Genomic DNA, 25,497 nt, shown 5'->3' with positions numbered 1-25,497 from the left:
TGAACAATTCATAAAGGTCACAAGCATGGACAATTTATTCAGAACTAATTTACAAGTTATATGATAGAGTCACTCATAACAAATGTCACCAGATTTTCTAATATGTGATAATTACTTCCTTAATTTAAAAGAGGAAAATTTCTAGGAGTGAGAGAAAAGTGCCATAAAATAAAAGCAAGGGAATGCTACAAGCCTGAAGGTTGAAGACTCACTCACACTTTCATTTGATCTACTGATTCTGCACCTATGCTGGGTCAAGCACTGTCTATGCCTCGTGCTGGGAATGTAAAGATAAATAAAGAGAAAAGGTGCTTGTCTCCTGATGAACTTTTGCCTCCTGTGATATTTCACATTTTAAATTCTCAATGAGGTACAAGGCAGCATTGACTCACACCTATAATCCTATCTCTCAGGAGGCTGAGAGCTGAGAATCAAAGCCAACCTAGGCAGAGAAATCCTCAAGAATCTTATCTTAAGAAAGAAAAACAATAAAACAAAAAAGAATCTACTCTGCAACTTGTGGACAGGGACAGGAAGGGAAGATTGGGGAAAGCAAAGGAAAGGATGAAACTGTTTTTTAAAAAAACAAAGAATTGGGCTGGGGATATGGCCTAGTGGCAAGAGTGCCTGCCTCATATACATGAGGCCCTGGGTTCGATTCCCCAGCACCACATATACAGAAAATGGCCAGAAGTGGCGCTGTGGCTCAAGTGGCAGAGTGCTAGCCTGGAGCAAAAAGAAGCCAAGGACAGTGCTCAGGCCCTGAGTCCAAGCCCCAGGACTGGCAAAAAAAAAAAAAAAAGAATTATCTTGATAGGTGCCAGTGGCTCACACCCACAATCCTAGCTACTTAAGAGGCTGAGAGATCTGAGGATCAATGCCAGGCCAGGAAGGAAAGTATGTGAGACTCATCTCCAACAAACCACCAGAAAACCAGAAGTTGAAGTGTGGCATAAAGTGGTAGAGAGCTAGCCTTGAGCAAAAAAAGGACAGTGCCCAGGCCCTGAATTCAAGACCCACAACAACAACAACAATCATCGCCAATTAACTAGCAAAAATATAACAAAAGAAAAAACAAAAGTAGAGGCATGGCTCAAGTAATAGAGCAGCAGCTTTGAGAAAGAACATAAGACCCTAGAACTGGCATAAATTCCAAATGAGTTTTAAGTAGTTAATTAATTCTAACATAGGACATAAAGCCCCAAATACTAGGATTTTTCAAACTAACATATATCAAAATGGTCAGCAGGGACTCACCCTGTCACTATATTCTCACACCCACTATTCATAAAATAATGCAAATACCTAAACAAAAGAAGAATGGGGAAGGAAGATGGCACTGAAACAATAAAGAGGTACCCCAACTCGTTCCAACCAAATAGTGTGCTGGGAACTCCAACACCCAATGCCCCATCAAGAGAACAGCAAATCCAACAACCAGAACAAACAGAGAAACACAGGAAATGAGAAAAAAGAAAAGAAAGAAAAGACTATAATCTGCATGGAGCCGGAAAATCTCCGGGGTACCCCCCCACCCAGGCCCGAACAGGGCCAGGCGGGGAAAGTAAGCCAGCACCGGTGAACAGGACTGCAGATCATCAGGGACCACAGATGCAGCAACGGAAAAGTCCAACTGCGAGTGCAGAGACCAGACAGCAGGAGCTCCACGGGTCCCAGACCACTTTGCACAGACCGGACCAAGCCAGAGGGTGGCAGGGGACCGGCAGCGTGGAACCTGCAGCACGAGCCCAGACATCAGCAAGGGAGCCGGGTGCTGCGGACACATAGAGCCGGGGCTGCCACCAAACAATCACCACACCCCAGCCCTGAAAATCCCATACCATCGCGGGACACATACACAACCCAGAACCAGTAAGGTCCCCATTGCCCCCACCCCACCCAAACGAGAGATCAGCTCTGGCAGAGACCCAAAACCTGACACTCATACAAGGGGACAAAGAAACTAGAGCTCCCTCCCTTCCCCCTCCCTGCCCCTAGGGAACAAAAGAGCCCCATATCTGGCAGCTCTAGGAACCTACAGCTCCTGGGAGAACACAGGAGCTAGCAGTGGGCTGAGCAACTCCCAACAAAGGGGCCGGGAAGACACATTAGGCCAGTGTCCCCCAAAGCCCCAGCTGGGGAGCCTGAAGTTGCCTGCACCAGCCCCCTCCACCCCCAGCAGGGAACCGGGGACTGGTAGGCATTTGACCTCCACTTGAGGAACCCTGGTTTGCCCAGACTTTTTGAACAACAGTCACAGGCTTGCTGGTGTGCAATACCAGCCCAGCAGGGTCACCTGGGCCCGAGCACATGCCCCCCTCACAGCGGAGGCACAGAGAGTCTGTGGGCACCAACCTACACCCAGACACTTGAACCTGCTGGGGGCCACACACACCGCCTCCACAGCAGAATTTCAAGAGGACACAAGCACCTTCCAACAATCCGGGGCAGCATGTCCCCCAAAAGAAGCACAAGAGCTCACATGCACGCACCCCCCAGAGGGCCTGTGTGGGTCAGCATTCCAGCCCTCCAGCAGGAGGGTCCCATACTCACTCCCCTGCGGGAAGCGCACAGGTGGCAAGCTGCACCTCAGCGGCAACACCCGCTCTGATAGGCGCACTCTGCACAGGTGGGCGGGACCCCCCCAGCAGCAACACCTGCTCTGATAGGTGCACTCCGCACAGGTGGGCAATCTGCCCCTCGGTGGCAATAGTCAATCTGAGAGGCAAGCTCTCTTGACCCACAGCAATTAGCAGGGAAAGAATCAAAAAAGAGAAAAGTCTCCATGCCACGCTGAATCAGCAACCCGCGAACCCCCAACAGGGGTTCACAGGGGTCAGCACAGTACGGCAGCAGAGTACGGTCCCACAGAGAAAGCCACAGAACCTACCTACCCCTAACTGCAGTGAGGGTAAAGGTGTTGGCAGCAACCAAGACAGTCATGCTCACCCATAGGGCAGTAAGGTTCAACAGCAGAACCCAGTATACAAACAAGTCCCCGCTTGTGGACCAGCAGAAACCAGCACAAAGCCAAGCCGAGGCCGCCACCTACAGGCCCCTGAAAGGGAGTGCAAGAAGGAATCAAGAATCTATAACTGCTTCATCCCAGATGCATAAATCACAAAGAAACATTACAAATTTTATTAGAGGTCAAGCCAACTTGCCTGCTCCAAAAAGCAGTACGATCGAAGAGGAGATGGAGAATAAAAAAATTTTAAAAACTGAGGCTAAGATAGCAGAAATGCTTGAAAGCCTCAGGAACGAATTCAGAAAACAGTTCCAGGAGTTTAGAATGGAAGTCTAGAAGGACCTTCAGGAAGTAAAGAAAGAAATGGAAGCAAAAATAGGTACAGTCTACTCCTCCTTTAAAGAAGACCTTAACATCCAGAGAAACGAAATGCATGAAAAAATAGATTCAAAATACAACTCATTTTTTTTTATTTTTTTTTGTTTGTTTTGGCCAGTCCTGGGGCTTGGACTCAGGGACTGAGCACTGTCCCTGGCTTCTTTTTGCTCAAGGATAGCACTCTGCCACTTGAGCCACAGCACCACTTCTGGCCTTTTCTATATATGTGGTGCTGAGGAATCGAACCCGGGGCTTCATGTATACAAAGCAAGCACTCTTGCCACTAGGCCATATTCCCATGCCCCAAAATACAACTCATTAAAAGAAGAAATTACCACAATGGGGCTGATCTGGCAACCATAAACAGCTCACTTCCCTCAATACAAACCACACTCAAAGCCACATCAAAAAAAAATTGATCATCTTGAATCTCGAGTCTCTCTTTTGGATGATGATTCAGCTGATAAGGACCAGCAGATTATGGCACTCCAAGAAACTGTCAAACTCCAGGGCAGGCTAATCCAGAAGATAGTGAACAGGGAGAAGAGATATAATCTGCATATAACCAGAATACATGAAGGAAAGGAGTATCAGAGCAGAGGTATACAACACATATTCAACAGAATTATTATGGGGAATTTCCCCAAACTCAAAACGGAAAACCTTACCCAAATAACAGAAGCATACAGAACACCGAGCAGACCGGACCCTAGAAAAAACACCCCCAGACACATCATAGTCAAGGCCTCAGATTTTAACAAGAAACATATTCTAAAGGCAGTCAAAACAAAGAAAGAAATATACTATAATGGAAAAAAGATCAGAATCACAGCAGACCTCTCCACACAAACTTACAATGCACGAAGAGCCTAGAAGAACACCATCCAAGTCGTGCAGGCCAACAACTGCCAACACAGACTTAGATACCCAGCAAAATTAGAATTTACGTTTGAGGGAAAAAACATATCTTTCCATAGCAAAGAGAAACTAAAGGAATATGTGAACAAAAAAAAAAAAAAGAGCCTTACAGGGAATTCTAAGAGGGGAACCCCACCCAACAGAAAACATACAGGACCTCCAGACAGAAACAGAAAGAAACTAAAATAGCCAGAACCCAACAGGAAGAGCAACTCAATAAAGACAAGAAAGAAGGGAGAGGAAACACAGCCTAACAGGAAAATGGAAGGGGATAAAACACATCTATCTATGATCTCTTTAAATACAAATGGTTTAAACTCTCCGATAAAGAGGAGAAGATCAACAGAGTGGATTTATAAACAAAATATGCTATCTCTTGTCTTCAAGAGACCCATCTTACAGCAAGGACCTCAAAATCAGACCTGAATCCTTGAAACTACTAAAGGACAGAGTAGGAGAGACACTAGAACTTATAGGCACAGGAAGGAACTTCCTGAATAGAGTCCCAGGGGCACAACAGATAGGGGAGAGACTCGACAAATAGAAGTTTTTGCACAGCTAAAGACATAGCCACCAAACTAGAAAGACAGCCAACCATATGGGAAAGGATCTTCACCAGCACAGCAACAGACAAAGGCCCAATATCTGTCATCTACAGAGAACTAAAAAAACTAACCCCCCTCCAAACCCAGTAAACCAATTAGGAAATGGGCAAAGGAGCTAAAGAGAGACTTCACAAGAGAAGAAAAAAAAAATGGCAAAGAAACATATGAGGAAATGTTCAACATCCCTGGCAGTAAAGGAAATGCAAATAAAAACAACACTAAGATACCACCTCACTCCAGTTAAAATGGTCTATACTCTGAACTCAGGCAACAACAAATGCTGGAGGGGGATGCGGGGAAAGAGGAACCCTTCTCCACTGTTGGTGGGAGTGCAAATTAGTACAACCACTTTGGAGAACAGTATGGAGGTTCCTCAAAAAGCTCAGCATAGACATACCCTATGACCCAGCTATACTACTCCTAGGCATCTATCCTGAACAACAGGTCTCAGGATATCAAAAAGACACCTGCACATCCGTGTTTATCGCTGCACAATTCACAATAGCCAAAATATGGAAACAACCCAGATGCCTCTCTACAGATGAATGAATACAAAAAGTATGGTACCTATACACAATGGAATACACACAATGGAATACTACATAGCAATTAGAAATTATAAAATATTGTTATTCGCAGGGAAATGGTCAGAACTTGAACAAATAATGTTGAGTGAGACAAGCCTAGAACACAGAGAACAAAGGGGCATGGCCTCCTTGATATATGACTCTTAGGGTCGGGGGAGGGCGGGGGGGCCGGGACAGTAGAGACCAGGTCTGCAAAACAATAAACTTGTTTTCAAATGGCATTTCTACAGGTTTGGGTCAGCAACCTTACATTATGTATCTAAAAAAAAACAACTACTAAACAATAAAAAGGTATAAAATAAACCTATCAGTGGATCACAACAGCTCAACAGCTATGTACACATGATCATATAAGACAAGGATAAGCAAAAGCAACTCCAAGAGAAGGACACAGGAAGATTCTATTGTTGACGTTACATTTAAAGTCCTAGGTAAATTTCCTTTGGCGTACCCTATGTGGTTACTATATATGATTTTGGTACACTGGATATTGTATATATGCCTACCTGATCTAGGGAAGGGAAAGAAAAACAAAGGTGTAAGATATCACAAGAAATGTACTCACTGCCTTATTATGTAACGGTACCCCTTTTGCACAACACCTTGTCAACAAAATTTAATTAATAAAAATTTTTAAAAAGAATGCAATGAACTTGAGAGGTAAGTAAGATGAAAACAGAGCCTCAGATAATCTTCACCTTTTGAAAGTTTTCGATTCTGAGTTACACACTTTTAATTTTAAAATACTGCCAATTTTATAAATGGAAATTAGTTCAAAATATGATTTGCATCATAATCACCTGGTTTTTTATCCACTTGACTGCATATACAATAGGATTCAAAAATAAAAACATTATAATATTTGAGTATGCATGAGAAAGAAACCATATAGATACAAGTAGGCCAGACACCAATGGTTCACACCTGTAATCCTAGCTACTCAGGAGGCTGAGATCTGAAGATTTCAGTTCAATGCCAGTCCAGGCAGGAAAGTCCATGAGATTCTAATCTCCAATCAACCACCAAAATCCAGAAGTAGCACAAAACCTCAGGAACAGAGCCCAGGGCCGGAGTTCAATTGCTAAGGTCAACACACACACAAACACACACACACACACACACACACACACACACACACACACACACACACAACATGCAAGTAGGTGGTTATGTATAAACTCTTCTTTGCTACAATCTTCATAATTCCAAAATAAAGTGATAATGTTTAAATGCTAAAGCCATTCATCCTAAAGTTCTTTCTCATGTGCTCACTCATTACTGCCGGACTGGGCTATTTGCCCATGATTTATTGGATGATATATTTTTCTCTTTCCAAGTTTCCACAAAAGAACAAGAATCAGACACATTTACCCAAAACATACACCCTAATGTCCTGGTACTTTTACAAGATTTCAATATTCCTTAAAAATATTCTTTTCCAGGGCTGTGAATATGGCTTAGCTAGTGGTAAAGTGCTTGCCTCCTATACATGAAGCCCTGGGTTCGATTCCTCAGCCCCACATATGTAGAAAAAGCTGGAAGTGGCACTGTGGCACAAGCGGTAGAGTGCTAGCCTTAAGCGAAAAGAAGCCAGGGGCAGTGCTCAGGCCCTGTGTTAAAGCCCCAGGACTGGCAAAAAACAAAAACAAAAATATTCTTTCCCCTTACCCTCTCCAGATAGTCTAACAAAGACACTTTGAATATGCAACTAAATTTAACTGAGCCATTAGAATTTGAAGATGCAAACAATGCTCACCAACGACTCTTTTCATAATAAAGCACAGGCTACTCAGCTCTCCAGAAACTAGTGGCTATGAACCATGGTGCTGAAGCCACTCAGAGACAAATCTAAAGTGATAACCTGTTCTCTCCAGGTTTGAACTGTCATCACCACCTCCACCCTCTCACCTACAACTTCTCTATTGGCCAATCTCTTGTTCACTACAGCTTTTCCTAACACTTGATTGGTTTCCTCCATTCTTGGACTAATGGGATCCCTCTTTGGGTTCAAGTCTTTTTTTTTTTTCAAACTGTCCTTTATTCTATATTGTCCTATTATTCTTTCAACACGGCTATGAAATGCTTCTTAGGATACAGATTAGTAAATAAAAACTAAACGAGGAATCTCAGTACAGGAAAAAAATTAATAAATTAAACACAGAAGATCTGGGGAGAGCTGAGGCAGTAGGATCAGCTATCAGGAGAGTCTGAGAATACCCACAGAGCCACTGGGAGTCATCTCCTCAGGTCCTGAGGACCAAGAGTCTGATAATACCCACAGAGCCACTGGGAGTCATCTCCTCAGGTCCCGGGGACCATTAACAAGCACACCAGCCAAGAAAAGCTAGGTAGTGGTTTGAAGTTCTGAAATATGTACACTTACTTTGTACCAGCTAAACTGCTAATTTTACAGACCCATCTGGTAAAATAGAGACGATCTGAGAAAGATGCTTAATAAACAGTTGCTCAATTCAAATTAATGTTAGACCCAGTTTATAGGAGTTGAATCATTAGTGTTAAGTCTGCATGAAAAATACGTAAGTAAAGATGGCGCTGCCACAGTAGGGAGGCATCCCAACTTGCTCCAACTGAATAGTGAGCTGGGAACTCCAGCACCCAACATCCCATCAAGAATACAGCAAACCCAACAACCAGAAGCAACAGAGGAACTCAGGAAATGAAAAAGAACAAAAAAAGAAGAGCCTGAAGCCTGCACGAAGCCGGAAAGTCTCCGGCTACCCCTCCCCCACCTGCCGACCCTGGCCCGAACAGGGCCAGGCTGGGAAAGGGGACCCGGCGCCAGCAAACCAACTGCTGAAAAGTCACACCAGGATCGCAGAGTCCAGATGGCAGGAGCTCCAAGGACCCCAGAACTGAGTGCAGAGCTGCGGGACCAAAGGGGAAGCCAACTCGCCAGCCCCAAAAAGCAGCATGACTAAAGAGGAGATGGAGAATAAAAAATCAACTGAGACTATGATAGCAGAAATGATGGAAAGCCTCAGAAACGAAATCAAAAAACAATTCTAGGAGTTTAGAGTGGAAGTCTCAAAGGACATCCAGGAAGCCAAGAAAGAAATGGAAGCAAAAATGGATACAGTGCAAACCTCCATTAAAAAAGACCTTAACATCCTGAGAAGTGAAATGCATGAAAAAATAGATATAAAATACAACTCTTTTTTTTTAAGTTTTTATTATCAAACTGATGTACAGAGAGGTTACAGTTTCATACGTTAGGCATTGGATACATTTCTTGTACTGTTTGTGACCTTGTCCCTCATACCTAAAATACAACTCTTTAAAGGAAGAAATTTCCATGATCAGGCAACCATAAATAGCTCCCTGACATCCATAAACTCCACACTTGAATCCACAGCACAAAGAATTGACCATATTGAAGCCAGAATCTCTCTCGGACGATGATGAAGCAGATAAGGACCGGAAAATTACCACAATCCAAGAAACGGTAAAGATCCAGGGCAGACTAATCCAGGAGCTAGTGGACAAAGACAAGAGATATAATCTTCACATAATTGGAATAGAAGAAGGAGCCAAATACCAGAGCATAGGGCTTCAACATATTTTTAATAAAGTGATTGCAGAAAACTTCCCCAATCTCACAAGGGACCTCATCCAGGTAACCGAAGCATATAGAACAACTGGCAGACCAAACCCCAGAAAAGCCACAAAAAGGTACATAATATTCAAGACTTCAGATCTCAAGAATAAAGAGAAAATTCTGAATGTAGCCAAAGCAAAGAAAGAAATTTATTACAATGGGAAGAGGATCCAAATAACAGCAGACCTCTCCACACAAACCTACCACGCGGGAAGAGAATGGAAGAACACCATCCAAGTTCTACAGGCCAACAACTGCCAACCGAGAATAAAATATCCAGTGAAGCTGGAGTTCATATTCGAGGGGAAAACCAGATCTTTCCATAGCAAAGAGGATCTAAAGGATGATGTGAATAAAAAACCAGCCCTACAGCGAATTCTAAGAGGGGAACCCCACCCAACAGAAATCGTACAGGACACACAGACAGAAACAGAAAGAAACTACAACAGCCAGAGCCCAACAGAAAGAGCAGCTCACTAAAGACAAGAAAAAAAAAAAAAAAAGAGGAAAAACACCCTAACAAGAAAATGGAAGGAGGGGGCTGGGGATATAGCCTAGTGGCAAGAGTGCCTGCCTCGGATACACGAGGCCCTAGGTTCGATTCCCCAGCACCACATATACAGAAAACGGCCAGAAGTGGCGCTGTGGCTCAAGTGGCAGAGTGCTAGCCTTGAGCAGGAAGAAGCCAGGGACAGTGCTCAGGCCCTGAGTCCAAGGCCCAGGACTGGCCAAAAAAAAAAAAAGAAAATGGAAGGAGAAAAAACATTCTTATCCTTGATCTCTATGAATATAAACAGTATAAACTCTCCGATAAAGAGGAGCAGACTGGCAGAATGGATCCACAAACAAAAAGTTGCCATCTTTTGTCTACAAAAGACCCAACTAACAGCAAGGGATAAAAACAGGCTCCGAATGAAAGGATGGAACAAGATCTTCCAAGAAAACGCACCTACCAAAATGGCAGGAGTAGCCATCCTGATCTCAGGCAAGCTGGACTTTAAAATCAACTCAAAAAGACAAAGAAGGTCACTAAATTTTAATACAAGGAAAAATCCAAAATCAAGACATCATGGTGATAATCAATGAACAAAAGAGGCCCTACATATGTCAAGCAAATTCTCACAGAACTACAGAACAAGATAGACCCAAACACAATCATAGTGGGAGACTTTAATACCCCACTCTCTCCAAGAGACAGATCCAACACCCAGAGGATTAGCAAGGGAGCTGAGGACCTAAGTAACACCATATCCCAAATGGATCTGACAGATCTATACAGAATCTTCCACCCTACAGAGCCCCAATACACCTTCTTCTCAGCAGCCCATGGATCATACTCCAATATAGACCATGTCATAGCCCACACAAAGAACCTCAGCAAATACAAAAGTATTGGCGTCATCCCATGTATTATATCTGACCACAGTGGATTAAAGGTAACCCTCAATAACAATGGTTACCACACAAGCTACACACATTCTTGGAGGTTAAACCCCACACCGTTATCCAACACTTAGGCCACAGACCAAATTAAAGATGAAATCAATGAATTCATAAGCCACAATGACAATGAAAACACATCACAAAGAAACCTATGGGACACAGCCAAGGCAATACTGAGGGGCAAGACCATTGCCCTCAGCACTCACATTAAAAGAATGGAAGCAGAGCAGGTGAATAACCTCACGATGAAACTAAAAGAACTGGAGAAACAAGAAATGATCGAATCTAAAATGACTAGGAGGAGAGAGATCACAAAGATTAAAGAAGGGATAAATCTGATTGAAAATAGAAAGACCATTCAACAAATAAATAAGACTAAAAGCTGGTTTTTTGAGAAAATAAATAAAATTGACAGACCCCTCGCAAAACTTACAAAAAAAAGAAGAGAAGAGACTCATATATGTAAAATCAGGGACTCCACCAGAAAAAAATTACAACAAGTACACACGATATTCAAACAATTATAAGCAACTATTTCCAGAACCTCTACTCAGTAAAAAACAATAATTTTACAGAAATGGATCAATTCTTAGAGAAGTATAAACTGCCCAAACTGAACCAAGAAGAAATAAATCAACTAAATAAACCAATAACTTATAGCAAGACACAGGGGGTAATCAAGAACCTCCCAACAAAGAAAAGCCCAGGCCCAGATGGATTCACCAACGAATTCTATAAAACCTTTAGTGAGGAGCTAATACCAATACTCCTCAAACACTTCTGCGAAATAGAAACAGAGAGAGAAATCCCAAACTCATTCTATGAAGCTAATATCATACTCGTTCCCAAACCAGGTAAAGACCCAACAAAAAAAGAGAACTACAGACCAATATCACTAATGAACACAGACACAAAGCTCCTCAATAAAATATTAGCTAGCAGGATCCAGAAACTGATCAAGAAAATTATACATCATGACCAAGTAGGCTTCATCCCACAGTCACAAGGATGGTTCAACATCCGTAAATCAATCAACGTAATTCACCACATCAACAGAACTAAAATCAAGAATCACATTGTTATCTCAGTCGATGCCCAAAAAGCCTTTGACAAAATACAACATCCATACTTATTAAAAGCTCTGGAGAGAACAGGAATAGATGGAACATTCCTCAAAACAATAAAAGCCATATACAACAGACCAACTGCTAGCATCGTATTAAATGGAGAGAAACTTAAATCATTCCCCCTAAACTCAGGAACAAGACAAGGATGCCCACTCTCCCCACTTCTGTTCAACATAGTGCTGGAATCCCTAGCCATAGCAATAAAGCAGGAGGAGGACATCAAAGGGATCCACATCAGCAAAGAAGAAATCAAGCTATCCCTATTCGCAGATGACATGATCTTATATCTGAAGGACCCAAAAAACTCAGTCCCCAAACTCCTACACCTAATAAACCATTTTGGCAAAGTAGCAGGATACAAAATCAATCCACAAAAGTCAGCAGCTTTTCTGTACACCAGCAATGTACAAGCAGAAAAGGAAATTATGGAAACAATTGCATTTACAGTAGCCAAAAAAACAAAAAATAAAGCACCTAGGGATCAACCTAACCAAGGATGTGATGGACCTATTTAATGAGAACTATAAAAATCTAATAAGGGAAATCAAAGAAGACACAAGGAGATGGAAAGACCTCCCATGCTAATGGATAGGCAGAATCAATATAGTGAAAATGGACATATTGCCCAAATTGTTATACAAATTCAATGCAATATCTATCAAAATCCCAGTTACATTCTTCACTGAAATAGAGAAAGCAATCCATAAATTCATATGGAACAGCAAAAGACCTAGAATAGCCAAAGCAATTCTAGGCAAGAAAAGCAGTGCAGGAAGTATCACAATACCAGACTTCAAGCTCTACTATAGAGCCATCATAACAAAAACAGCCTGGTATTGGTATAAAAACAGACAGGAAGACCAATGGATTAGAATTGAAGATCCAGAAATAAAATCGCACTCTTACAGTCAGCTGATATTCGACAAAGGAGCTAAAGACATATAATGGAATAAACATAGCCTCTTCAACTACTGGTGCTGGGAGAACTGGGCAGCCATATGCAGAAAACTCAAAGTAGACCCAAGCCTATCACCATGCACCAAGATCAACTCAAAATGGATCAAGGACCTCAATATCAGATCTGAATCCTTGAAACTACTGAAGGACAGAGTAGGAAAGACACTAGAACTTATAAGCACAGGAAGGAACTTCCTGAATATAGTCCCAGGGGCACAACAAATAGGGGAGAGACTCGACAAATGGGACTACTACAAAATAAAAAGTTTCTGCACAGCTAAGGACATAGCCACCAAAATAGAAAGATAGCCTACCATATGGGAAAGGATCTTTACCAGCACAACAACAGACAAAGGCCTAATATCCATCATCTACAGAGAACTCAAAAAACTAAGCCCCTCCAAGCCCAGTAAACCAATTAGGAAATGGGCAAAGGAGCTAAAGAGAGACTTCACAAGAGAAGAAAAAAAAATGGCAAAGAAACATATGAGGAAATGTTCAACATCCCTGGTAGTAAAGGAAATGCAAATAAAAACAACCTTGAGATACCACCTCACTCCAGTTAGAATGGCCTATACTCTGAACTCAGGCAACAACAAATGCTGGAGGGGGTGCAGGGAAAGAGGAACCCTTCTCCATTGTTGGTGGGAGTGCAAGTTAGTACAGCCACTTTGGAGAACAGTATGGAGGTTTCTCAAAAAGCTCAACATAGACCTACCCTCTGACCCAGCCATACCACTTCTAGGCATCTATCCTGAACAGCAGGTCCCAAGATATCAAAAAGACATTCGCACTTCCATGTTTATCGCGGCACAAGTCACAATAGCCAAAATATGGAAACAACCCAGATGCCCCTCCACAGATGAATGAATCCAAAATATATGGTACCTATACACAATGGAATACTACATAGCGATTAGGAATGGTGAAATAATGTTATTCGCAGGGAAATGGTCAGAACCTGAACAAATAATGTTGAGCGAGACAAGCCTAGAACACAGAAAATAAAGGGGCATGATCTCCCTGATATATGACTGTTAAGATGGGGTGACGGGGTAGAGACCAGGTCTGTGAAAGCATAAACTTCTTGTCAAATGCTATTTCCCACAGGATTGGGTCAGCGACCCAACATTATGTAACTAAAACCAAACAACTACTCAACATATAAAGGTCAAAAATTGACCTCTCAGTGGAATACAATAGTTCAAAAGCTAGGTATGTACGTTCATATAAGACTATTGTCAACATATTGTCTAATGTCGACATTACATTTAAAGCCCTAGGCAAATTTTCTTTGGCATAGGCCACATGGCTACTGTATATGTTCTTGGTACATTGTGTATTGTATATATGTCTACCTGACCTAGGGAAGGGAAAGAAAAATAGGGTGTAAGATATGACAAAAAAAAATGTACACACTGCCCTACTATGTAACAGTACCCTTTTTGCACAACACCTTGTCAAAAAATTTTGGTTTAATTAATAAATAAATTACAAAAAAAAACAAAGAACAGAGGAGATAAATACTTATGAATGAGCTGAGATGCATAGAAGACATAAATATATTATGCATAAAAAAAAAGTACCAGCTAGTGGCTCACACCTGCTATCTACTCAGGAGGCTGAGTTCTAAAGATTGCCATTTAAAGCCATCTCCAGCAGGAGAGTCTCCAATTAACCACCAAAAAAGCCTGAAGTGGAGCTGTGGCTCAAGTAGTAGAGCATTAACCTTCAGCATAAATGTCCAGGAATTGTGTCCTGCCCTCAAAAAAGGATCATGTCCCACAGTCCCACGTGCATGGTGAAGTAAACATGACCTTTAATTTATGAAGGTGTCCTCAACCCTGGATTTGTACAACTTCTAAGAAGCTGTTATACAGAGGAATAGAAAGGCACTTGCCTATGTGCATCTAATCATACAAAATAACATTTCTCAAAATGAACTTCAGGAAATGAAAACAAGAGGTGCTTGTTTTTTATTTTTTGCTATTTTTGTTATCTTTCCTTTTTGTTCTGTTTGTTCATTCATCTGTCTTTAGGAGTGAAAGGAAAGGCACAGAAATGGAGAGACAAAGGATGAACAAATGCAGCAATGGTACTCACAAGACACTCTGTTGAAAATAAAGTATACAACTTATGGGTGGGAATGGGAGGGCAAAACTAGGAGCGAGGGAAGGAAGGGGTGACATTGTTCAAAAAGAAATGTATTCTTTCCTTGACTCGTGTAACTATAATCCCTCTGTACATCACCTTTATAATAATAATTAAAAAAAACTTTTTTTTTTTTTTTTGGCCAGTCCTGGGCCTTGGACTCAGGGCCTGAGCACTGTCCCTGGCTTCTTTCCGCTCAAGGCTAGCACTCTGCCACTTGAGCCACAGCGCCACTTCTGGCCGTTTTCTGTATATGTGGTGCTGGGGAATCGAACCTAGGGCCTCATGTATCCGAGGCAGGCACTCTTGCCACTAGGCTATATCCCCAGCCCCTAAAAAAAAACTTCTAATAAAAATAAAAGCTATTATGTAACCTGGATTCAGGCTTACGGAAATAAAAGAAAGATACTAGGTTAAAAAAAAAAATATGTAAGTAATTCACTGAAAACCCAGTACGCTAAGTGCTTATGCTAAGGATATGGCCCTAAAATAGGCCGTCTAGAGTACAATGACCATGGACCATAGCAACTAAACATATCCAAGTGAAGAGAATGGTTATATACAAGCCATACTTCAGGCTGAGGTGAGTGTGAACATGGTCACTCATCTAGCTTCCACAGTCTGAGCAGCAGAAGAATGATCTGCAGGATCTTCATTGGTGCACAAAGAGAAGAGTTCAATTACTTTCTGGTAAGATTCATCCAGTTCCTCAATGTGATAGAGAGACTCCTACATCGCAGATTTTAACTGTTTCAAAATCACCTTTAATTACAACATTAGAAGACTTTATATTTCCCTAAAGCAGTTTCTTTTCCTGGTGCAGATACTTCAATACTCTAGCCATGTTCAAGGCAACTTCTAAAATGATAGCCTCTGGAAAAGGAGCATAGCTTTCTTTATTTCGCTCTTCTATCAAGTCATTTAGAGACTTTTCTCCTCCATATTCCATAGCAAGGCAGAGGCTACCATCACCCGCTTCAGTAAAAGCACGGTAGCCTATGATGTTTGGATGATGAAGACTTTTTAAAATCTTCACTACATTGGTTAGTCTCTTCTAGTAAATAGTTCTATAATGATCATTGCAAATAGGATTTATCTTTTATACAGCCCAGGGAGAATGAGACAGGCCTCTTGGATATCTTTTCATTAGGTAAACATTCACCCCAGTCCTGAAGCCAAGCCTTTTCATAAATGGAGAGGCAGGGATGTTTACACTTGGAGTTAAACATGATACAGGTTTCTTTTTTCAGATAATTTGCTTGGTGTTTTGAAGTTACCAATCCCTTCCGTTGGCACAATCACTCAGAGCTGCGGGCTCAGTAGGGAAGGATGGAGGTGAAGGACTTGTGCAAAGCCTCCCCAGGGCATCCAGGACCAGACCCACCTGCACCCAATGGCCCTGGTGGTTTCTGGATTCAAGTCTTAACAATACCTCCCCCTTCTTACTTCTGACTATATCAATTTTACAGCCACCAATCTCACAAATTTTACTTGGGATACCACTAATTCTTGTCCTCAAAATTCTGGATTCCGTTTTACTTTGGAGATATCTATAGCTAAGGAGCATTCCTAGACTACAATGCTACTATTGTGTAAAGACTCGAGTGACCAAAACTGTCTAGGCTTCCTAAGAAACATGAAATGTACATTGCACTGTGCCCTCTGACTTTACTATGAACTGTATAGAAAACAATTGAGTAGCAGTGGACAAAGACTTAAAAAACACAAATACACAGCCAGAAAAGTGACTCACACCTCTAATCCCAGCTAGGCAGGAGATGTAGATGGGAGAATCACAGGTCTAAGGCCAGGAGAGTGGCAAAAATTCTAGACTTCAAGACTTCATTAAAAAAAAAAAAACCCAAAACTAAGGAGTTATGTCTCAAGTGTCACAGCACTTACCTAGCAAGCACAAGGCACTGGCATTAATATCCAGTACTACAAAAAGAAAAAGAAATGTGTGTGCACATGTGCACACACACACACACACACACACATACATTTATAGAGATACCATAGGTATTCTGTCCATATTATTGCTCTGAAATTCAATCACTTCTGAAACAATAGCACATTCACAGTCAGTAATTACTCATATATAATCTGGGGGGAAGCACTAGAATAAGTTAAACATCCACTTACATTATAGAAATATTCATAAAGACATGAAATTGGGACTGGGGATATTGCTTAGAGTAGAGTGACTGTCTAGCACATACAAGGCCTTGGGTTCATTTCCCAGCACTAAAAAAAAAAAAAAAGAAAAAAGTGTGGAATTTTTATAAGTAAGAAGAACTTAACAAAATAATATGTACATTTATTTATAATATTTATGAGTATTTTATGCATTTCCATATACTATAAAACTATAGCAAATTTGCCATATAGCATTTAACAATATCAGAATATACTTGAATGGTAAGACTAATTTATTTTCTTCCCTGTACTTTTCCTTATCTCCCACATGTTCTAATTCTGAAAGTTAAGAAATTTTAATAAGACCACAGGGACTACGATGCTGAATGTCATGGTGCAGCTGCCTGCAAGCACTCACATGTGGATCCATTTTTTTTCTTTAATTCTGAAAAGTGAAGAAATAAAAATTGAAAACAGAAAGAGAGAAAATAGAGCCAAAAGAGAAGCAGAGTAGTAAATAAATGTTCCAAATGAACAAATCCTCAAAAGATTAGGTCAGGAGAGAGAAAGTCCGAGATGACAATTTCAAAATATTATCTCACACTGATAGCCTAATATGATAGAAAGCGTGATATCACAAAATTAGAGAAAATAAATGAATAAAATGATTAGTTGCACATTTAGGGGAGACTTTTTCATTCAACCCTAATATTATACTTTAAACTTAAGGTAGATCATAAGGACTTGTCCCATAAAGAGAAAAAAAATGACGGGGGGGGACCTTTAATATCTTTCTAATCTGTGGATTAAACAATGCTTCCTAAATGTAAGGCAATGGAGAAAAATTACAAAGGAAAACATCAGTATATTTAAATTTGAAAACATATATACTATAACCCTCAAAAAACATAAATGAAAAAAACTTAATAAGAGCTCACAGAAAAGAGAAAATTAAACACCAATACCTTGATTTTGCCTTCAAAAAAAAATAAGAGCTCACAGAAACTTAAAAGCAAAATGCTAAAATCCTAATAATTGAACAGTAAATATAATTGGCCTATTCAAAAAATGATAACAAATAAAAATGTTTAATCATAGTAAAAGAAATACTATATATAAAGAAACTTATTATGGCCTCTCAAACTATCAGAGTACTAAAAAAAAATACATACTAGGGGCTGGGAATGTGGCTTAGCAGTAGAGTGCTTGCCTAGCATGCGTGAAGCCTTGGGTTTGATTCCTTAGCACCACATAAACAGAAAAAGCTGGAAGTGGTATTGTGGCTCAAGTGGTAGAGTGCTAACCTTGAGCAAAATGAAGCCAGGTGCCCAGGCCCTGAGTTCAAGCCCCAGGACTGGAAAAAAAAATTTAATATTTAAATGAAGCCTCACTGATGAAATTTCAAGAAAGCAGTATATTAAGTATGTACTAACTAATCAAAGCATTAATATTTACTCTTGAGTAATTCTACTTCTAAAAACTAATGAATTGGAAGAATACATGAAAATTTAGGCATAGGCATCAAGCAGAAAAGAGTGTAATTTTTTAATTGACAAAAACTAGTAGCACCGTTTTATTATTTTTGTTATTTTTTTTTTCCTGGTCATAGGGCTTGAACTCAGAGTCTAGGTGCTTGTCCTTGAGCTCTTTTGCTCAAGGCTACTGCTCTATCACTTTGAGCCACAGTGCCACTTCTGGATTTCTGGTGGTTAATTAGAGATAGGAGTCTCATGGACTTTCTTGCCTGGCTGGCTTTCAACCACTATCCTCAGATGTCAACCTCCTGAGTAGCTAGGATTATAGACATGAGCCAGCACCCAGTTTACTAGTCCCATTTTTACCCAACTAAAAGCCCAACTTCTGGGAAATGGTTAAATATGATAAGGTAGACTCCAAAAAAATAAAATTCTGTAAAACCATTAGAATATATTAAGAGTTAACAAAAGAATGAATAAGTCATTTGTTAGAAGACACAATTGAGCTTTCCCATTTTGAATCAGAGTTCTGTTAATTTTGCACTTATCTGAAAAGATAGGAAAGCAATGTTCCCTAACACTATTTGTATAAAAAGATAAGTACCACAGAAAAATTAATGAGGGAACAAAAATGTTAAAGTATTTCCTAGCACAATACAAACTGGGTGGAAATTTTGACATGGTTTCCAAGTTTCTGAAGTATTTCTTGCTCTTTTCTTGTTCATACACATTGTTTTCCCTGCTAACTCGGATTCTTCCAAAGAAATTATTTCCATATTTCAGCCAAGACAATGGTAGGACTTCAGTAACCACTCATCATTCAAATATTCTCATTGACTCAACTAATAATTATTTATTAGTTCTAATGCATAGGCTAAATCAGGAAGAATATACAATATTTACTTCTAATTCTGGAATATATTTTTGAAATAATATTTTAATTTATTAAATTTTTTCCTGGTCATGCTTATAATACTAACTACAAGAGACTGAGATCTCAAAATAGCCAAGACACTCATCTCCAATAGCCATCAAAAAGCCAGAAATACAGGAGTGTCTCAAGTGGTATAGCTTCAACTGTGAGCAGAAAAGACCAAGAAAGAGCCCGCCTTGAGTTCAAGCCCTGGTTCTGGCACAAAAGACAAAGAAAAATTGTGAGATCTGATTCGAACCCAGAGCAGGCAGTAAACTCCAAGAGATAAATAAACTACTCAAAAAAGCAAGAAGCAGCGCTTTGGCTCAAGTGGTAGAGCATTCGCCTTGAGCAAAAGAAGCTCAGAGACAGTGCCCAAACCCAGAGTTCAAGCCTCAGGACTGGCAAAAAAAAAAAAAAAAGATTGTCAGGTTTTAAGTTTAGAGCCAACTTAACAATGCTGCATTTAAAAGTTAGTAAACAGTTTTCTACAAGAGTGGAAGGTTTTTAAAGCCCTCATCTAAATTTTAATTATGCAGTTTTCAAACTGGTTGGCTATTACTTAGAAAGAAGATGGTATTCTAGGTTAGTAGAAGACTCCTCTAGCTTCTGTGGGCATTACAAACAGACTGTAGACTCCATAAATATATCATACCTATGCACTATTTTTTTTCCACTCCTGGGGCTTGAACTCAGGCCTGGGCACTGTCCCTGAGCTTCTTTTACTCAATGCTAGCACTCTACCACTTGAGCCACAGCACCACTTGAGGCTTTTTCTGTTTGTATGATACTGAGGAATCAAACGCAGGACTTCAGGCATGCTAGGCAAGCAGTCTACCACTAAGCCACATTCCCAGACCCGCTATTTTTAGTAATATGTACAGATGGCTATAATTCATATAAATTCATTATGTTATTGAGTTTGTAGTATCTTTCATAATCATACATATCAATAAATTTACAGAAATATTTAGCATAAAAAGTATTAAAATTAGGAGCTACTAGGAAAATTACTAATATCTAAAAACAGCCTCAACAACATATTGTTACATCGGGAAAGAATATGCCCTCACTTCTCTGTAACACTAAAATAAAATCAAAATGATTGAGTTAGCTTAAACTGAATACCAAAAGCTAAAGACTTACTGGAAAATTTTGTAAGATACCTCTCTGAATAAATCAGGCCTAAAACAATCATCTGAAATCAATAAATTCTCAGATTCTATTCTACTGGGAAAAGAATCAACCCTTCACAGACAACTTTAATAACACCAAAAAGAGGAGGGGAAAAATAAATTAATTAAGAATAAGCCACTAAAAATATTAAGAACAAAAGCACCAAGATGAAATGGGTACCACAAAGAGCACTTAACATTATTTACTGGAATTATTCAAATAGCATGCAATCATGAGGAAATTCCTAACTTCCTGGCCTGCAAAGCATCAAATTATGACAAGAGAAACTCTCTGCTTTAACATGAACATGGTAAATTTAACTCCATACTAGCAAACAGATTAAGTATATAAATTATATAATATCCAGGAGGCTAGAAATGTGGCTTAGTGGTAGAGTGCTTGCCTCGCATGCAGTAAACACTGAGTCCAATTCCTTAGTACCACATAAAATCCGAGTGCTCAGACCCTGAGTCCAAGCCCCAGGACTGACAAAGAAAAAAAGAAAAAAAAATCCAGAAGTGGCTCTGTGGCTCAAGTGGTAAAGTGCTAGCCTTGAGCATAAAGAAGCTCAGGGACAGCACCCAGGCCATGAGGCCAAGCCCCAGGACTGGCAAAAATAAAAACTCTGTGTGTGTGTGTGTGTGTGTGTGTGTGTGTGTGTGTGTGTGTCCAAATCAAAACAACATCTTTCTCATAAATAAGTACTAAGAAGTACTAGGGGATAGATACACACATAGGTAAATACATACATGCATACATACATAGGTAGACACATGCATGCATGCATAGACAGACAAACTGATAGATACATGCATCTATGGATATATACATGTATGCATACATAGGTAGATAAAGATTTTCATATATACATACTCAATGCAAAAATGTTCAGGTAAAAAAATCCTGAATTTCAATGTTTTTGTATTAAGAAATTTCCTCACAACACAAATTTGTAGTATTGTTAGCACCTACCTAGCATTCATTTTCTCATTTTGTCACTTGTCTCATTTTTGTTTCCTTCCTATGACCTTGAACTTCAGCAGAAATAACCTCAGAAGTTGGTTAGATTGATGAGGGTAATCCCATCATCTTTCTAATAACTGGTCCGGAGATCCAAACATAAGTTGAGGCATATCTAATTTGCGCTAACACTCACAAGAGAAAGTTTGCTTCTGAGTACGGTTCCTTGCTCTTCAAGATGGAGCCACCAGAAGAGGCCTCTGTCTTCCATCCTATGGCTGTTGTGTTGAACAAACTGGAGACCCGCTGTTGTCTACATTCCATTAGGGTTTCTGAAGCCCACTCAAAGGAAACAAAGGGTCCAAAGAAACACAGGAGTGCACTCCACAGCCTCTGAGACACACACCTCGCCCCAGGTATAAATGGGCTGTGTTCTGGTAATATAAGTTAAGCACTCACCTTTCCTAAGGCAGATTATGTGGGAATTTCTTCTCCTGACAGCCAAAGGTATCAGTTAGGATACTGATAAACGTTAAAGATGCTTTTGGAACATCAAAACCACAAATGAAGTTAAAGTATTGGATCTTAAATTTTTAAACATGTTATGGATGAACATGAAAGTTCTTTTTTCACACATGTATACATAGACATGTGAGAAAAGAGATCATCAGTTATGCAATAAAAGGGATGTGGTAAGAAAAATGGCTGAATATCTGATTCAATCCTCCATTATCCAATGAGTCTCTGTAGGGTGAAGAAGAGCACAGATGCTTCCTGGCACTACTGGCACTGGTGGCTCACGCCTGCAATCCTAACTATTCAGAAGGCTAAGATCTGAGGATGGAAGTTTGAAGCCAACCCAGGCAGGAAAGTCCATGAGATTCTTACCTCCAATAAACTACTCAGAAAAAGCTGGAAGTGGCACTGTGGTTCAAGTAGTAGAGCTCAGGGACAGTATACAGGCCTTGAATTCAAACCACAGGACAGGTACCCCCCCCCACACACACAGTAAAAAGAAGCTACCACTAATTTCATAAACATATTCCCAATTCCAAATAGTTAAGCAGAGTACAGTACAGATGAGCTCTATCTTTGAAACTAGAGGAACAATTTCTCTGCATAATTATTTGCAAAAAGAACCAAAAGGTAGTTAGTAAATAGTTAACTTTGACAGACTGGATGCCTTGACATATATATGCTCTATATACTCACACTTATCCCAGAGCCTATTGGTTAGTCTGTTCATTTGTTTTCACCCTATCTTCCAAACACCTCTGTAAAAAAGATATTTTTATCACCATTTCAAAGATGAGGATGCTTATCTTCAGCTAGACAAATCAGCTATTAAGCAGTGGAGTCAGAGTTTGAATCTACCTCTAAATTCAAGAACTTCCCTCTAAATTTCAATAAATTGATAAAGGGATAAACTTACAAAATGGGGAAGAAAAAAGAGGCTGTGAGCTGCACAAAAACAAAACTACATTTGTTTTGGACTGAACTGCATACTATCCCATTCACAGTTGAACCCCCGGGATCTCAGAATATGACTTTATTTGAAGATATGCTTAAAAGAGGTGATAAGTCACTTAGGTTGTCTGAGACCATTAGGATGGGTCCTACTCTAATCTGTGTCCTAAATAAAAAAGGAAATTAGATACTAAAGCAGACACCAAAGATGCAAACACTCAGAGCAATGACCACGTGAGAACAACAGGGAGAAGGTGGCCATCTACAAACCAAGAAGCCACAAAAGAAACCAATGCTGCCAACAGGTTGATTTTGAACTTGTAGACTATAAAACAGTGAGTAAATTGATTTCTGCTACATGAACTACAGGTCTGTGGCATCTTGTTATGGCCGCCTTCACAAGTGCATAAAAGGTTCCCTTGTACCTGGCCATGTAGCTATGTTATCATTCCCAGCTTGCTTCTCAGGTTTGGCCAAGTGACTGTTTCAGAGAAAGAAGAGTGGGTAGGAGCATTGTGTGCCACTTCTAGGCCTTCAACACATGATCCTCAAATCCAGACAATGCATGGAGTGACCTTCAGGGCTTCATCATGATAGGAAAGAGCTGTCCACTAATGTGGGAACTGACTATGAATGTTAACTTAGCAAGAAATAAATGCCTATAATACCTAAACAGTTAAACTCATTTGGGTTAATACGTTACAGCAAAGATCACAGATCCAGAGCTATTCTGCCTTAATATTGGTGCACAAAGAAGGGAAACCTGAAGGAAGGAGATTCAGAAGTGCATATGGTGGAGAATACTAATAGGGTCCTGGTAGTGATCAGTGATGATCACCAGTGGCAGCCTCAACCTCCCAAACCTTCTCAACTCAAGAGCTGTCAAGGAAGTATGCACAATGCTTCTCCATCTTGCAACACACTTTTGAAGAAATAACAGACCACACCAGAATACAATAACAGAACATTTGTTAAATTTTGCCTAGTCACTCACTAAGTGTGTTCAAACACACCCTAAGGAATCAGGATTGACAAATGGCAATGGAAAACCCCACACTTCTGGCATCCTCCCCTTGACGACAAGTTGTCCTGCCTGTGTTGAAAGCTATTAAGAAGTGTGTGGAGCCCATGGTTACCAGCTGCTGATGTTGCAATGTTTAAGTATTTGTCTCTCTCCAAGCAAGCAATGCTTTCTGTAAGTAATATCACAAAATTCCATCTAGTCAACAAATATGTTGAAGGGAGATGAGGATAGCAGATGAACTAGCTAGTTAGTAAAAAGTGAAAGAAAATAAGTAATATGGTTCTCAAAATGTTGGGTATTATTAGCCTATAGCCAGTACTATTGACATCTACAAAAAAAGGATAATCTGAAAAATAAACCTTTACTTTTGGGAATTATAGAGATTATTAGTCAGTACTATTTTACTCTCGTGCCTAAAAGTACAAGCTTGCAAATTACTGCAGAAAGTCATTCTTTTGCACTACTCCATAGGAAACATAGATTCAAAGAAATGGGTGGCATCAGATGGAGAACAAATAAAAACTTTCCACAAAATGTATGAAACTGTAACCTCTCTGTACATCAGTTTGACAATAAAAATTTAAAAAAAACTTTCCACAAGACCAATATCTCTCAAGTTCAGACTCAGACATGGAAGACTCATGCATAATGCGAGAGCTATCTCTCGCCCCAGTCTCCAGAACCATAGAAAACCACAAGTGTTCTGTGATGGGTATTTTACAGACCATAACTCATATAAACACCAGAAGTCTTGCTACCTTAATGTGGACTTGTGGCCTAAGAGATCTAATTACATCTGGCCTAAGTTATTGTAACTTACTAGCAATAGATATCTTTTTGCTTGACAGGATACTTTGCAATTTCTAAACCAACCTTCCACTATTTCCTAATTGAATCTCCTGAGAGGTCTAACTAACCATCTCAAATCGCAGACTAGGTTTCGAATAATTAAAGTTTCTCATGTTGAATTAGCTTCTTCCCTGGTCCTATTCAAAACTGAGCCAATACTAACAGAGTGCTCTATCCATCTTTCCTTAGGTAGCACTTAGAAAATATAAAGGGGATTGTGCCAACCAAGACCTAAGGAAGGGACACAGAAAATGGCTTCAGTAAAATTTGCTGAAGCAGTATTGTGTGTGAATGGCTGTGCCAAGCACTGGCCTCAACAGAGACAGATAGCACACTCTCGCTGCACCCACAGCAAAGAGGAGCACAAAGCATGGGCAAGGTGCCGTGAGTGCAGGGACCATGCAGCCACTGCATGGGATGTAGTAGACAGCATGGAGGAAGTGGGAACTGTGTAGAGTAGGATTTGAAAAGGAAGGGCACAATGACTGCAGTCAGAAGAGAAAGAACAATATGTGCAAGTTTTAAAAGAATCATTTTATCCCCTCCAATGACTGAAATCCAGCCGAAACAGTAAATGCAATGTGCACTTATAAGATATCAAAAGTAAACTGGAGTGGGCTGGGAATATGGCCTAGTGGCAAAAGTGCTTGCCTCGTATACATGAAGCCCTGGGTTCGATTCCCCAGCACCACATATATAGAAAACGGGCAGAAGCGGTGCTGTGGCTCAAGTGGCAGAGTGCTAGCC

The 25,497-nt window shown here is 40.3% G+C and overlaps 1 protein-coding gene across 4 annotated transcripts in view; it reads right to left on the bottom strand.

The window, feature by feature from the left end:
- Positions 1-25,497, bottom strand: part of Nnt (nicotinamide nucleotide transhydrogenase) — a 107,902-nt gene that overhangs the window by 47,954 nt on the left and 34,451 nt on the right. The gene's annotated exons all lie outside the window — the stretch shown is intronic.

The sequence above is a fragment of the Perognathus longimembris genome, chromosome 19 (assembly GCF_023159225.1).
Source record: "Perognathus longimembris pacificus isolate PPM17 chromosome 19, ASM2315922v1, whole genome shotgun sequence".
Lineage (NCBI taxonomy): Eukaryota > Metazoa > Chordata > Mammalia > Rodentia > Heteromyidae > Perognathus > Perognathus longimembris.
Note: the sequence above shows the minus strand (reverse complement) of the source record. Positions and strands in the feature narration are given on the sequence as shown.